At 49.3% G+C, this 9,096-nt stretch overlaps 1 long non-coding RNA gene across 1 annotated transcript; it reads right to left on the bottom strand.

Annotated features, from left to right (window-relative positions):
* Positions 1 to 4,625: 4,625 nt before the first annotated feature.
* On the bottom strand, positions 4,626 to 8,282 carry LOC144672795 (uncharacterized). Its single transcript, XR_013574176.1, has 3 exons — positions 8,249 to 8,282; positions 6,508 to 6,659; positions 4,626 to 4,731 (listed from the first exon to the last, which is right to left on the bottom strand). It is a non-coding gene; the product is annotated as an uncharacterized LOC144672795 (long non-coding RNA).
* Positions 8,283 to 9,096: the final 814 nt, after the last annotated feature.

Below are 9,096 nucleotides of genomic sequence, written 5' to 3'. Positions count from 1 at the left end.
AAATGAATCTATTACATATGTTGAGATAATTGAATATTCAGACAGATTAGTGAAGATTAAGATTAATCAATAATTATATATATTATCATTGAGATTATTGAATATGCAAACAGATTACTGACAGATTATTAAGATTTATAAATGATTAGATATATTATTGTTGAGATTATTGAATATTCAGACAGATTAGTGACAGATAATTAAGATTTATAACGGATTAGATATAGGATTATTGATATTATTGAATATTCAGACAGATTAGTGAAAAATTATTAAAATTTATACAGGATTAGATATAGTATTATTGAGATTATTGAATATTCAGACAGATTAGTGACAGATTATCAAGATTTTTAAAGGATTAGATATATTATTATTGAATATTCAGACAGATTAGTGACAGATTATTAAGATTTATAAATGATTAGCTATATAAAGGATGGATGTTTGATAATAAAAAGCTATTTATAGATTTGGATGGATTCCTGATACTATTTGAATTGAATCTTGTTAATGATCTATTATTCTCTGGATTAATATTGATTATAGATATTAAAGACTAATAGAAGATGATTTTTCCTGGTTTCTATGGTGATGAGTTCGGGATGTGCTCCAGCCGGGGGCCTCCTGCTCCTCCACGGGCCCAGTTTGAAACCTCCGCCTCTCGCAGCCTCTTCAGCCGCCCTCAGGGATCTGGCTGCACCGCCTGACTCAGCACATCCGGTAGGCAGGGGCGGCCATCTTGGTAACGAAGGGAAGCGGCCGGAAATGAGGTCCCGACCCCGGAAAAGAGGTCCCGACCCCGGAAAAGATTCCCGGGAGGTCACCACTGGGACAGAGACACAGGGCATCACGTGACAGACTGGGCTGGAGACTCAATGGAGCAGAACAGAGAGTGAAACAATATTAATATATTAATAATAACTGGAGACTTATTGTCTTAACTCACTGGCATAAATAAACTTTAATATCTGAATAAAATTGTCACATTCTATGAGATAACATTCCCCACACTTTGCAACAGTGAAATAATACAAACATATTTCACTCAATTTAAGTATATTGTTTCCAGAAAGGTTTTACTGATCTTGAGACTTGAATTCCCCTCTGATCCTGTGGTAGATGCAGGAGAGCCTATCACCTTCTTGCAGGCAGACTGGATAGCGACAGTCACAAAGCCCCTGCGATTGCCGCCTCTCCCATTTTCCAGCGATGTAACTGGTGGCTGCTATCTCCACCCAGAGGGAGCATGTACCTCTGGCAGTGCAGCACTCCCTCAATACTGAAACTCCGACAGTACAGCACTCCCTCAGTACAGAAACTCCGACAGTGCGCCACTCCCTCAGTACTGACCCTCCGACAGTGCGGCACTCCCTCAGTACTGTCCCTCCGACAGTGCAGCACTCCCTCAGTACTGACCCTCCGACAGTGCGGCACTCCCTCAGTACTGACCCTCCGACAGTGCGGCACTCCCTCAGTACTGACCCTCCGACAGTGCGGCACTCCCTCAGTACTGACCCTCCGACAGTGCGGCACTCCCTCAGTACTGACCCTCCGACAGTGCGGCACTCCCTCAGTACTGACCCTCCGACAGTGCGGCACTCCCTCAGTACTGACCCTCCGACAGTGCGGCACTCCCTCATTACCGACCCTCAGAATTTGAACGGGACCGGCTCCGACCTCCGTTTGCAGATCCAGTGCTGTGGAGCGCTGCACACAGCGTTAGCCCAGGCTCCTTGGCGCAGGGAGACACAGTTCTGGAAAGCCTCCAGCCCATAGTCGAAGTGATTGTCGGGGCTGCCTTGGTCCCAGAATCTAGGAGTTGGGGTGGGGGGGGAACAAATAAGGTTTGTGAGTGAAAGTAAAACTTACTCCCTGCCAGCCCCATTCCCCCCATTCATGAACCATCAGGGGCTGATGTGAAAGAGTGAAATCCCACCCAATTCCCAGTTGAGGCACATTCTAGCACACACAGGACAGGTACAGCACGGGGTTCAATACAGAGAAAGGCTCCCTCAACACTGTCCCTATCATACACTCCCAGGACAGGTACAGCACGGGGTTAGATACAGAGTAAATCTCCCTCTACACTGTCCCCATCAAACACTCCCAGGACAGGTACAGCACGTGGTTAGATACCGAGTAAAGCTCCCTCTATACTGTCCCCATCAAACACTCCCAGGACAGGTACAGCACGTGGTTAGATACCGAGTAAAGCTCCCTCAACTCTGTCCCCATCAAACACTCGCAGGACAGGTACAGCACGGGTTTAGATACAGAGAAAAGCTCCCTCAACACTGTCCCCATCAAACACTCCCAGGACAGGTACAGCACGGGGTGAGATACAGAGTAAAGCTCCCACTACACCATCCCCATCAAACACTCCCAGGACAGGTACAAAACGGGGTTAGATACAGAGTAAATCCCCCTCTACACTGTCCCTATCAAACACTCCCAGGACATGTACAGCACGGGTTTAGATACAGAGTAAAGCTCCCTCTACACCGTCCCCATCAAACACTCCCAGGACAGGTACAGCACGGGGTTAGATAAAGAGTAATGCTCCCTCTATGCTACCGCCATCAAACACTCCCAGGACAGGTACAGCACGTGGTTAGATAACGAGTAAAGCTCCCTCTATACTGTCCCCATCAAACACTCCCAGGACAGGTACAGCACGTGGTTAGATACCGAGTAAAGCTCCCTCAACTCTGTCCCCATCAAACACTCGCAGGACAGGTACAGCACGGGTTTAGATACAGAGAAAAGCTCCCTCAACACTGTCCCCATCAAACACTCCCAGGACAGGTACAGCACGGGGTGAGATACAGAGTAAAGCTCCCTCTACACTGTCACCTTCAAACACTTCCAGGACAGGTACAGCACGGTGTTAGATACAGAGTAAAGCTCCCTCTACACCGTCCACATCAAACACTCCCAGGACAGGTACAACACGGGGTTAGATACAGAGTAAATGTCCCTCTACACCGTCCCCATCAAACACTCCCAGGACAGGTACAGCACAGGGTTAGATACAGAGTAAAGCTCCCTCTACACTGTTCCCATCAAACACTCCCAGGACATGTACAGCATGGGGATAGATATAGTGTAATGCTCCCTTTACACTGTTGCAACCAAACACTCCCAGGACAGGTACAGCACGGGGTTAGATACAGAGTAAATCTCCCTCTACACCGTCCCCATCAAACACTCCCAGGACAGGTACAGCACGGGGTTAGATACAGAGTAAATCTCCCTCTACACTGTACCCATCAAACACTCCCAGGACATGTACAGCACGGGTTTAGATACAGAGTAAAGCTCCCTCAACTCTGTCCCCATCAAACACTCGCAGGACAGGTACAGCACGGGTTTAGATACAGAGAAAAGCTCCCTCAACACTGTCCCCATCAAACACTCCCAGGACAGGTACAGCACGGGGTGAGATACAGAGTAAAGCTCCCACTACACCATCCCCATCAAACACTCCCAGGACAGGTACAGCACGGGGTTAGATACAGAGTAAATCTCCCTCTACACTGTCCCCATCAAACACTCCCAGGACATGTACAGCACGGGTTTAGATACAGAGTAAAGCTCCCTCTACACCGTCCCCATCAAACAGTCTCAGGACTGGTACAGCACGGGGTTAGATATAGAGTAAACCTCCCTCTACACTGTCCCCATCAAACACTCCCAGGACAGGTACAGCACGGGGTTAGATAAAGAGTAATGCTCCCTCTACGCTACCGCCATCAAACACTCCCAGGACAGGTACAGCACGTGGTTAGATACCGAGTAGAGCTCCCTCTATACTGTCCCCATCAAACACTCCCAGGACAGGTACAGCATGTGGTTAGATACCGAGTAAAGCTCCCTCAACTCTGTCCCCATCAAACACTCGCAGGACAGGTACAGCACGGGTTTAGATACAGAGAAAAGCTCCCTCAACACTGTCCCCATCAAACACTCCCAGGACAGGTGCAGCACGGGGTGAGATACAGAGTAAAGCTCCCTCTACACTGTCACCTTCAAACACTTCCAGGACAGGTACAGCACGTTGTTAGATACAGAGTAAAGCTCCCTCTACACTGTTCCCATCAAACACTCCCAGGACATGTACAGCATGGGGATAGATATAGTGTAATGCTCCCTCTACACTGTTGCAATCAAACACTCCCAGGACAGGTACAGCACGGGGTTAGATACAGAGTAAATCTCCATCTACACCGTCCCCATCAAACACTCCCAGGACAGGTACAGCACGGGGTTAGATACAGAGTAAAGCTCCCTCTACACTGTTCCCATCAAACACTCCCAGGACATGTACAGCATGGGGATAGATACAGTGTAATGCTCCCTCTACACTGTCGCAATCAAACACTCCCAGGACATGTACAGCACGGGGTTAGATACAGAGTAAAGCTCCCTCTACACTGTCCCCATCAAACACTCCCTGGAGTGGGAGAACACGGGGTTAGTCGCAGTCAAACGTGACTTCCGGCCTTATTCTCCACTGCCTGGGATAAGATTGCCGTTGTTCTCGGTTTGATCCCAGATTCACCTCAACAGCTACTTCCCCACTGCTGCCCACACTTTGGCCTCGCCCGGTACTCACATTAGGTCGGCTTGTCCAGGTGTCCCATCCACCCACATCCAAGCGGATTCCAGCGGATTGTGCTTGATTCCAATCCAATATGCACGGCTCAGGTTGAACTGGGCCACATATTCCTGGAAGGGCAAGTAGCCAGTGAGAATCATTCACATCAAGGGCCAGGTAATGACCATCTCCAATGAGTCAGAATCCATCCATCGCCCTTTCACATTCAATGGCATCACCATCACTGAATCCGCCACTATCAACACCTTGGAGTTTACCATTGACCAGAATATGAACTGGAAATTCCAGATAAATACTGTGGCTACAAGAGCAGGTCAGAGGCATGGACTCTATCGAGATCAACTCCCTTTCTGACTCCCCAAGCCTGTCCACCATCTACAAGGCAGAAGTCAGGGGTGTAGTGGAATTCTCCCCACTTGCTTGCATGAGTGCAGCTCCAACAACACTCAAGAAGCTTGAAACCATCCTGGAGAAAGCAGATGGCTTTATCGGCACCCCATCCACAAACATTCACCCCCTCCATCACAGACACACAGTAGCAGCAGTGTGTACCATCTACAAGAGGCACTGCAAGAATTATCCTTAGACAGCACCTTCCAAACCCACTGCCGCTACCATCTAGAAGGACAAAGGCAACACCACCACATGGAAGGTCCCCTCCAAGCCACTGACCATCCTGAATTGGAAATATAACGGCCGATCCTTCACTGTTACTGGTCCAAAATGCTGGAACTCCCTTTCGAACAGCACTGTGGGTGTGCCTACACAACATGGACTGCAGCACTTCAAGAAGGCAGCTCACCACTACCTTCTCAAGGGGTAATGAGGAGGCAGTGGTGCAGTGGCATTGTCACTGGACTTGTCACTCAGAGACCCAGAGTCGTGCTGTGGGGCCCTGGGTTCAAATCCCACCATGGCAGATGGTGAAATATGAATCTAATAAAATAAATCAGGAATTAAAGTCTCATGATGGCCATGAAAACCCATCTGGTTCACTAATGCCCTTTAGGGAGGAAATATGTCGCCCTTATCTGGTCTGGTCTACATATGATTCCAGACCCAAAGCAATGTGGTTGGCTCTGAATGGCCCTTTGAACAAGGGCAATTAAGGATGGGCAGTAAATGCTGGCCTAGCCAGCGATGCCCACATCACATGAAAGGATTGTAAAGAGGATGGTTCGTCATAGTTAAAATTTCTCTCGCTGGGGTGAAGCCACAGGCAGAATCTAATTGGCCAAATAATTCGGTGGGTGAGAGGACAGGCGTGTGTGGAGATAGAGGAATCTTAATACGAAGATGGTTACACAATTGAATTAGATAGCTCTTTCAAATAGCCAGGACAGGCACGGCGGCAGAATGGCTACATTCTACTCTGTTCTATTCAATTATCCTACAGTGGGGAAAATCTCCCTCTGCATTGTGCCCATCAAACACTCCCAGAACAGGTAAAGCACGGGGATAGATACAGGGTAAAACTCCCTCTACACAATTCCCATCAAACACTCCCAGGATAGGTACAGCACAGGGTTAGATACAGAGTAAATCTCCCTCTACACTGTCCCCATCAAACACTCCCAGGACAGGTACCGCACGGGGTTAGATACAGAATAAATCTCCCTCTACACCATCCCCATCAAACACTCCCAGGACAGGTACAGCATGGGGTTACATACAGAGTAAAGCTCCCTCTACACCATCCCCATCAAACACTCCCAGGACAGGTACAGCACGGGGTTAGATACAGAGTAAAGCTCCCTCTGCACCGTCCCCATGAAACACTCCTAGGACTGGTACAGCACGGGGTTAGATACAGAGTAAAGCTCTATCTACACGCTCCCCTTCAAACACTCCCAGGACAGGTACACACAGGGTCAGGTTTTTCTTACCTGTTCCTCCTTGCTGCGAATCACCAAGAGCTCGGAGCCCTGCGATATGCAGTTCTGTCGGCTTTCCTCCCAGCCCAGGGTGGTCTTTGAGAAGTAGTAGCAGTTGCCATTGTAAGGGGCCCAGTACTTATGGCACAGTTCACTGGTACAATCTGGGGATGCCAGGGAGAGAATTAAACCAGGCATGATGAGGAAAAGACCGACATTACAAGTGCTGAATGTAGGAGGACAAACCATCACCTTGGCGGCACTAAGGACGCTTCATCATACACCGGCCAATGGCTCTCAATCTGGGCTGTGGAGACGGAATGATGGCGTCCGAGCACATGGGGGAGAGGACAGTGGAGAGAGAGAGTGTGGGATTGTGCATAGGAGAGACAGTCACAGTGTTTGAGTGCGTGACATTGTGTTAATCGTAAGACATGAGAGAGTGGGTGCAAGAGAGACAGAGTGTGCATTGATGAAAGAGAGGGAGAAAGTATGTTGGTGTGTAATATAGGGAGTGAGTGTCAATGTTTGTGTATGAGAGAGAAGGAGTCTGTGTGTGTGAGAAATACTTTTTCTGTGTGTGTTTGTGAGGGACAAAGCGAGTGTGTCAGTGAGTTTGGTGTATCAGTGCGTGTCCAACGTGAGCGAGGGACAGAGAGCGAGCGTGTCCAATGTGAGTGAGAGACAGAGAGCGAGCGTGTCCAATGTGAGTGAGAGACAGAGAGCGAGTGTATCCAATGTGAGTGAGACAGAGAGCGAGTGTGTCCAATGTGAGTGAGAGACAGAGAGCGAGTGTGTCCAATGTGAGTGAGAGACAGAGTGCGAGTGTGTCCAATGTGAGTGAGAGACAGAGAGCGAGTGTGTCCAATGTGAGTGAGGGACAGAGAGCGAGTGTGTCCAATGTGAGTGAGAGACAGAGAGCGAGCGTGTCCAATGTGAGTGAGAGACAGAGTGCGAGTGTGTCCAATGTGAGTGAGAGACAGAGAGAGAGTGTGTCCAATGTGAGTGAGGGACAGAGAGCGAGTGTGTCCAATGTGAGTGAGAGACAGGGAGCAAGTGTGTCCAATGTGAGTGAGAGACAGAGAGTGAGTGTGTCCAAAGTGAGTCAGAGACAGGCAGCGAGTGTGTCCAATGTGTATGAGAGGCAGGGAGTGAGTGTTAGTGTGTGTGAGGAGTAAGGGAGAGAGTATGAGTGAGTCTGATAGAAGGTGTGTGTGCATCTCTGCGTCTGTGTGTGTGCATGTGAGTGTGCGGGGGTGTGAGCGTTTTCGTGCACCGAGGGACTGGGAACTGTTTAACTCCCCTCAGGCTGTCCAGCTGAAAATGAATGTCTGCAAATGATTGTAATATTCATTTATTGTATTGATGCATTTCATGATACACGTTGTAAAAGTTGAACCTGATTGTATTTTTGTGATGGTGATTTTGAAATGTTGTTGAAGATATATTGTGAATAAAGTATATTTTTGCAAAAATAAGTGTGCTGCACATGTTGGATGAGCTCCAAACAGGATGTGCAGCTGAGTGACTCACCCTACCCGCCCCCCGCAAATAACAGCACAGACAGAGAACTGGGGGAGGGGTGGGCAGCAGAAACCAAGGGAGTGAGGAGGTGTTTCTTTGGAAAGTGGTGGGGGTTGTGGAAATGGGGTGGGGGTTGTGGAAATGGGGTGGGGGCGAAATGGTTGCAGAGGGCGAGAGGGAGGGAACTTCCTGCTGTCTCGTTGTGAGCAACAACAGGCCCAAACCTTACTGATAATCTTGCAGAAGGAGCGGAGCCAATTCCTCAAGGTGTCTTGGTAATGAGCGCAGTCAGATGGTGTGAGCTCCAGCTTCGTGGAGTCGCTGACCTTGCTATAGCTGTTGAGGGTGGCATCCAGGGCTGCTTGTTTCAACAAGATCTCCCGTTTGATCCGCGCACCTGTTGACAGAGCAGCCGAGGGAATGAATGGACTGCAGATATCTCTAGACCCGGGCACCAGACGCCCCTCCCCACCCCGTGGAACACACCCCCTTCCCCAGGGACCCCCACCACGGGATATAGGCCCCACCCCCAACCCCCAGCCCTGCTGAACTGCTTCAGGAAAGTGTTCAGCGCTGAGACAGGGAGCATCGAGGAAGCAGAGTTTCTGCATGACAAAAATCACCAGAACAGCTTGGTGATCATGAAAAGACAACCTGTTTGCTCAGTCTCTTTTCTCCCTCCTCCCATGGGGTGTGGGCATCACTGGCTGGGCCAGCATTTATTGCCCATCCCGAATTGCCCCCTTGAGAATGTGGTGGTGAGCTACCTTCTACCGCTGCAGTCCAAGTGGTGTAGGTACACCCACAGTGCTGTTAGATTGTGCGGCGCTGTCGAAGGAGCCTTGGTGAGTTGCTGCAGTGCATCTTGTAGTTGGTACACACACTGCTGCCATTGTGCGTCGGTGGTGGAGGGAGTGAATGTTTGTGGATGTGGTGCCGATCAAGCGGGGCTGCTTTGTCCCGGATGGTGTTGAGCTTCCTGATTGTTGTGGGAGCGGCACTCATCCAAGCAAGTGGAGAATATTCCGTCAAACTCCGGAATTGAGCCTTGCAGATGGCGGACAGTCTTTGGAGAGC

This window comes from Cetorhinus maximus, unplaced genomic scaffold, assembly GCF_964194155.1.
Source record: "Cetorhinus maximus unplaced genomic scaffold, sCetMax3.hap1.1 HAP1_SCAFFOLD_44, whole genome shotgun sequence".
NCBI lineage: Eukaryota > Metazoa > Chordata > Chondrichthyes > Lamniformes > Cetorhinidae > Cetorhinus > Cetorhinus maximus.
Note: the sequence above shows the minus strand (reverse complement) of the source record. Positions and strands in the feature narration are given on the sequence as shown.